The sequence below is a fragment of the Palaemon carinicauda genome, chromosome 20 (genome assembly GCF_036898095.1).
Source record: "Palaemon carinicauda isolate YSFRI2023 chromosome 20, ASM3689809v2, whole genome shotgun sequence".
NCBI classification, from domain to species: Eukaryota; Metazoa; Arthropoda; class Malacostraca; order Decapoda; family Palaemonidae; genus Palaemon; species Palaemon carinicauda.
The window spans coordinates 63,524,253-63,531,752 of record NC_090744.1 but is presented as its reverse complement, the minus strand read 5'-3'; the positions used below and the strand labels follow the sequence as shown (position 1 = coordinate 63,531,752).

General features: G+C 47.0%; 1 pseudogene; it reads right to left on the bottom strand.

Annotated features, from left to right (window-relative positions):
- Positions 1-5,174: 5,174 nt before the first annotated feature.
- LOC137659842 (uncharacterized) lies at positions 5,175-6,252 on the bottom strand (annotated as a pseudogene).
- Between the last annotated feature and the right edge of the window lie 1,248 nt (positions 6,253-7,500).

Genomic DNA, 7,500 nt, shown 5'->3' with positions numbered 1-7,500 from the left:
TATATATATATATATATATATATATAGTAGAATAATTCTAACTCTAACGTGGAATTGCATAATAACAAAAACCTTCTATTCGAGTAATTGCTTCTGAATGATAATACTTATTAAGAATGAGTTACTAAATATATACAATTTAATATCTTTTAATATTTTCTGAAGTAAAAGATAAAAAAGTAGATTTTCCGTAAACAGTGGGGTGGGGCTATAGTCCCCCCCCCCCCCTCCCCACCTCAACCCCTTAGCCCATTTACTCTTACGCCAAGTGGCAGAACACATTAAAGTAGGAAATTTAGAGCGGTAGGTGGAAACGAGAATTAGATAAGCTCGGTTATTATTGCGCGGCGATTAATGGTTATTTGATATAAACTAATGTGCAAGTAATGATTGGAAGAAATGTGTTGGTTAAAATCACGTTGGAAACACTGTTTAAAATGTAAAATGAAACTTCAAAACTTTGTGGAGAGAAAGATATGTTTCGAATGTTTCCTAATTATTTTCATGACTTTCCTTTTTTATAAGAAGTCAGAATAAATGATCATACCTTCTATGAGTATTACACTTATAAATGATAAGGAGAATGAGACGATGAACAGTATATTGGGAGGAGAGTGATGGAAATGGAGGTACAGGGAACGAGAAGGAGAGGGAGACCAAAGCGAAGATGGATGGACTGTATCAAGGATGACCTTCGATCAAAGGGATTAACTGATGATGAAGTGTGGGACCATGGTAGATGGAGAACGCTGGCCAGAAACATCGACCCCACATAGAAGTGGGAAAAGATGCAGACAAAGAAGAAGAAGATGCTGTACAGAAATCCCTTTATTGTGGTCAGGGAGTTCGTATAATTAGCCTCAATTTTAGTGCTGCCTTTGACCGTGTTAATTATGAGGCTCTTGTATTCAAACTCAAACAGTTGGGAGTGGGTGGGTCGTTTCTTAGCATTATTATTGATTTCTTAAGTAATAGATCTCAAAGAGTTGTCGTTGAAGGGCACCATAGTGAGTATAGTAATGTGATATCTGGTGTTCCACAGGGTAGCGTTCTTGTCCCATTACTGTTCATACTATATACACATAACATATGGTTTGGCCTAGAAAACAAGCTTGTTGCATATGCAGATGATGCTACTCTCTTTGCATCAATTCCATCCCCTGAATATAGATCTGAGGTTGGTGAATCCCTTAATAGAGATTTAGCTAAAATTAGTGCATGGTGCAAATTATGGGGTATGAAGTTGAATCCTAACAAAACTCAAAGTATGATTGTAAGTAGGTCAAGGACAGTGGCTGTTCAACATCAGGACCTCAGTATTGATAATGTTCCTTTAACTTTGTATGACTGTTTTAAAATTTTAGGTGTGATTCTCGACAGCAAAGTTACTTTTGAGAAACACATCAGGTCTGTGTCTTCTTCAATTGCACAAAAAATAGCTTAATGAGAACGTCTTTCAAGATTTTTGGTGATGAATCTATTCTGAAGAAGTGTTTTAATTCTTTCATTCTGTGGAGAATTTTTCTTCACTCTTCTTCCTTTCGTAATTTAGTCTCTGTTGGGTTTGCAATAAGATAACGTCCTGGTGACCACACTTTATTGCAAGATACTCAAGGGCCGACTGACTCGCAACAGCGTATGCAGATGCATGCTCGGCAGCACATGGCCGAAAAACATATTGAACATCCCCCCTCAAGATTATACTTATACATGGCAAATAAATGAAAGGGGGAAATACCGGAACATATCGTACATCCCCCCTCAAGAACATACTTATACATGGCAAAAATGAAAGGGGGAAATGTCACTAAATCAATGAGAAATGAGAGAAGAAAACAAAAATTAAAGCTAACTTTTCGATACACACACGAAACAAAATAAATACATAAATTCTCTGGAAAGAAATATCAATTCCTGATGTAATTACATACAACAGATAATAACATCATTCTGCAAAGTCTTTGAGCCACTTGGGTTTACCGGCGGCCCTTCTCGGCCTACTAACGACGTTGGGCTCCTGTATGGGGTGTTTTACCTGTTCTGTCGGGGTATGGCTTGCGGAAGTCCCGTGCTGAGACACGGGCGTGCCAGAGGGCGGAGCGATGACTCTCAGGTGTCGTCTATTCCTTTTTGTTAGCCTGCCGCTCCCGTTGAGCTTGACGGTGTACTGACGATGGGGCTTTGTTTCCGTTACTATGCCCGTTCTATCCCACTGCTTGGTAGCTTGGTTTTGTATGGGTACATGGGTACCTAGTTCGATGGGCGGCAGTCTTCTGGTAGTGCCAGGGATGCGCATCAACTCCTGCGAGCTTGCCACTTGTAACTCCCTTCGACGTATCGTCTGCCTCCGAAGTCTGTCTACTAACAGGTGTCTCCTGGCCGTCGGTACCCCATCGCGCAGCTGGCGGCCCGTTGCAACCTGAGACGGCGACTTGTTAATCTCCCTGAGAGGTGTGCTGAGATACTGAAGTATCGCCAGGGCCGTTTTGTCCGACTCAAGGGCTCCACCCTTTAACGTGTTTTCTCGGAGTAGCCTCTTTGCCGATTTGACAGCTGCTTCTGCCCTGCCGTTAGACTGGGGATACTGGGCTGACGACAGCCGGACCTTGACTCCCCATCTCCTGAAGAAGGCTTCCATATCCTCGCTGGCCAAGTTCGTACCTCCGTCAGTTGATATTTGTTCCGGGGCTCCCCAATGCGAGAAATATGATCGAAGGTGATTGCTGATTTTGTTAGACGTAGCACCATTGGGGAAATGAGCTACTTCTAACCAACCTATTTTTCTATCTGCATATGCCATGTATACACTGCTTTCTATCTGGAATATATCTGCGACGACTTGCGGGAAAGGGTATTCTGCAGGGGGCGTGTGCATCATTTCTTAAGGAGGCAGTGAGGGGGCGTGTTCATCGCATGAAGTGCATTGGGCACGGCGATGCTGATGGTCCCCTTCTATTCCCGGCCAATAGATCGACTGCCTGGCTCATCTAAGCATAGAGTCGAGGCCTTGGTGTCCTGTGTGTAGGTTAGCGGCTACCTGGCGGCGTAAATCCTCGGGGATGACCAAACGAACACATCCTTGGTCCAATGAGTATGTCACCAGATCCTGGTTGATGGCTAGCCGATCCCGAATGCTGAAGAAGGGACGAAGACAGGCAAGTTCTCGCGATTTCTGTTGGGGCCAGTCACCCGCTGCAACCCTGGCAAGCATGAGCTGATATACAAGGTTGTTAGATGCGGCGCTCCTGACGCAGTCTTCCTCCAACACGATGATGTCCGGTTCCAAGGCGGCCACGGTTGCACATGCCACTGCCACTTGAATGTCGTCCTCCAAATCCACGTTGGAAGCTTCGTGGGATGCTCGCATGGTCATGTACCTTGAAAGAAAATCCGCGGCGGTGTTCCTTTTTCCGGGCAGGTATTTCATGTGGAACTTGAACTGGAGTGTCTTCTCTTTCAGGTTGAATAATCTTGGGTTGATGACGTCCGTGAGGGCTCTGTCACCCAGCAGTTTGACGAGTGGACGATGGTTTGTGATGATAGTGAGGTTAGGACACCCAAGTAGGAACAACCTGGCCTTCCGCAAGCACCAAGTAACTGCCAGGGCCTCTCCTACTACGGGGGCATACCCAGCTTCAGAGGGGGTGAGATGTCGACTACCACACAGGGCAAGGTGCCAGCCGCCCTTGCAACAAAAGGGGCTGTCAGCTGACTGACAAACGCATACTGCTGAAGGTCTACGAAACCGATGCCTTCCTTGCTCCAATCCATCATTATCATCGTAGGGCGTGTCTTGTCGTAATATGCCAAGCTGTGCTCGGCTAGTTGACAGATGACCTCCTGTGCCTGCCGGAGTTTGTCACGTAGCTGGCTATCCCAGTAAACGTTTTTTCCGGTTGGTTTTCTGAGGAGATCCCTAAAGAGCTCCATGATGGGTGCTGTTGCAAGGAAGGGAGCTAATTGATTCACGAATTCGAACCACGACCTAATATCCGTGATGGAGGGCTTCTCTGGCATATGGAAGTTACGAATGGCGTCTAGTCGTTCGTCTGCAGGCTTGTATGACTCCCATCCCAGTGATAACCAATGAAAGTAACCTCTCTCTTGCAGAATTTAAACTTCTCGGGCTTGAGTGTGATACCTGCAGAGGCTCACGTTGACAGGAATTCATATACATGCCAGAACGCCTCTTCGATGCTGTAATCGTATAGCAAAATGTCGTCAATGCATTTATACTTTCTGGTGATGTCTTGCAGGGCATCATCGAACCTTTTTGTGTAGGCGTCGGACGCCGAGCAGTGACCCATGGGTGTTCTACGATACCGGTATTGTCCCCATGAGGTAATGAAGGTCGTGAGTGGGCGGCTGTCCTCATCCAATTCCACTTGATGGAAACCCCAGTGGGCATCCACCGAAGTCTTGTACGTGTGAATGGGGATGCTTGAAATCATGTCGAAGGGTGACGGTGTATGATGAATCTCACGAAGACAGTGGGCGTTAAGGCACTGGAAGTGTACTGTGCGGCGAGGTTGGCCCGTCTTCTTGGCTACGACGACCATCCTCGCACACCATTCCGTTGCATCCCCCACTGGGACTGGTTTTATCACACCCTTCCGAACGTCCTTGTCAAGTTGGGCCTTGACCTCCTCTTCCCAATGCTTAGGGATTGTTGCGGGCGTGTGACAGGCATAAGGCACGGCATCAGGCAACAAATGGATGTGGTGCTGCTTGCCCGTCATTACAGGTAAAGGTTCCCTGGTTGTGTTAAAGGTTGTTGATGAGAAATGCCGTAATAACCATTACTCAAGTCTTGGTATATTCTCCTCCACAGGCAGGATGGGTAAGGTGGCTGGCTTCATTGTCTTAGGGGAGTTAGGCCGTGCGACTTCTTCGTTAAACACATCAGCTGATGCAACGAGATGGTAGGGGTGAGGGAAGCCAGGCGGTACTATTCCCAGCTCCTTACAAGCATTCAGCGATACATAGAAGTTCTTGGCCGTCGGCACAAAGTAAACCTCCTGCTTCGTGCGTCGCCCACCTATATCGATGAAGCATGCCGTTGATCCGAGACATCTTACTCGGAGATTAGCCACGTCCATCAGACCTGTTCGCGGCTGCAACTCCAGGGGATTTATTTGCAGCCTTGAAAGAATCGTGGGTCCGGCAATGCAGATCTATGCTCCTGTATCTGCTACAACGAGTGTCGATACTGAATTCCCGTTCCCATGGGAAACACAAGCCTTGATTGTAGGGTGGGGGGAGAGGTGTGTGTCTGCAACAATCACTAAACTCGAGGCAAGCGGCACTTTCTTCGTACTTCTGCAGTATTTCTGAAAGTGCCCTACCTTTTGGCACCCGTGGCACGTCATACCTTTTGCTGGACACGACGCTCGACCAAACGGATGGCGCCCCCCACAATTTCCGCAACGCTTTGCATTGAAGTTGCCGCGCAACACCGCGACGTCTGGCTCTACAACATCACTGCCTGTGACGTCATCATTCGAGGCGCCAGCAGACTCCCTCTCACCGATAGCAACGCGCAGGACACTTTCAACGTCTTGGCGTGCAGCTTCGAAAGTGCAACACAGTGCCTGAAGGGCATCTACACTTTTAAATGTATCACATGCCTGAAAAACGTGCCTTTTTAATACAGGGTCACTCAGGCCTATCATTAATTTCCGCAACAGCATGTATTCTATCAAGCACTCCCCACATTTAGGACACTGAAAATCACAGTCGGTGGCCTTCTGAGCACACCTCGAAAAATAGTCGCTCACTGACTCCTTGCGCCCTTGTCCGAGGGCAAAGAATTCAGACCACTGCACTGCCTGATTCGATGACCGCAACACAATATTCCCGATGGCGTCCAGAACCGAGTCTGGGGCGAGGGCGTTCCATTTGGCATCTGAATACCGAGCGTCCAGCGCACATTGCAACGCCGGCACACAGTTGAGCCTAATGTGCAGGACAACATCCTGCAGCGGGAACTTGTTAAGGTGGATCCAACACGTCATCGAACGTCTCCAAGATCTGAACGCTGCCGAGGACATTGCACTTCTCAGGGGCAGCAAAGATAGGAACTTTACTGGCACGTGCTCCGGAACCGGGAAGGGCATCCTGAAGGGAACGGATGGCGAGTTGCTGGTCTGCAATTAACGTCTGTGCTTGCATCACGGCCTGTGACAAGCCCCTTGGCATCGCAGGTGAGGCACGCCTCGGCGTGGCCTGGGGTGGTCAACGTATCTGGGGCATGGCTTGGTTCTGATCCTACTCACTGTGCCATGTTGGGTTTGCAATAAGACAACGTCCTGGTGACCACACTTTATTGCAAGATACTCAAGAGCCGACTGACTCGCAACAGCGTATGCAGATGCATGCTCGGCAGCGCATGGCCGAAAAACATATCGTACAGTCTCTCTCCTAATATTATTGTTACCCCTTAAACGTTCTCTCCTACATTACGTTTTCTTTACCGAAACATCAGGAGAACTATTTTATACTAACTAAACTTGTTGACAATGGCGTGTCCCATGTTCGTGATGTCACAGTGTAGACAAGCACAGCAAAAGCCTTGAGCTTGTGGAAGGTGGTTCTTTCATCAAATTGCGCGGGTCGAGATAAATTATCAAACTGGTTTTGAATATAATCTTTAATGTAGCTGACTTAAATGCAGCTTTTCTTTATCAGTACCAATTAACGTTTGTTAATTGTAAGATGCATGCCCATTGCACCAGCCCATTGCAAATTGCTAACGTAGGTTGTTAATTCTTAGCAAGCCAGAATAGGTAGGATTTTTGTATATGTATATTCCCTTAGAGCAGGAGGATTTCTCTAAGTATTTTGTACAAAATCCTGCACTCCTTACAACAATACATTGCCCTGTTCTTAAGTCCCGATATAGCACCTCCACTGGATTACTCAAGCATCATGACCCTTACTTGTTTGAAATGTGAAGCCAGGTGAAACCATGCGACCGAAGGGTTGCCCCATTCGTACTCAAGCAGTTGTTATGACCGACTGACCGACCTGGTCAGAAAATCTGTGCACCTCTGGCTCAACTCCCCCCGCCCCCCTCCCAAAACTCGACTCACACCAGGATCTACCGGCTGGAAATAGGGAAGGAGACAAGCCTGGGTGACCATATCTGCCACAAACGAGGATTCCACGGATGGGCCAGTCAAGGGTGCAAAGTGCAAACTATGCAACTATTCGGTCAACAGCCATTTTAGGACAAGGGCCGTCTTCTGTAAGGAGTGCAGGTAAAAACACTTGGCCACTTATTTTTTCTCCCATTTTTAGCTTAGATTAATTTTTACTTAACTTAGGTTTAATTGGCTGTTACATATTTCAGGTTGTGTGCGATGGGGATTGTGTGTACCGTTTTGCATATCATTCTTGCTTCCGAGACTAGCACAGTCTCGGGGCCACAGGGCCACGTGTCCAACCCAATTTCAATTATTAATCATTGCTGAAGACCTCGAGGCTAAGTAACCATACTTT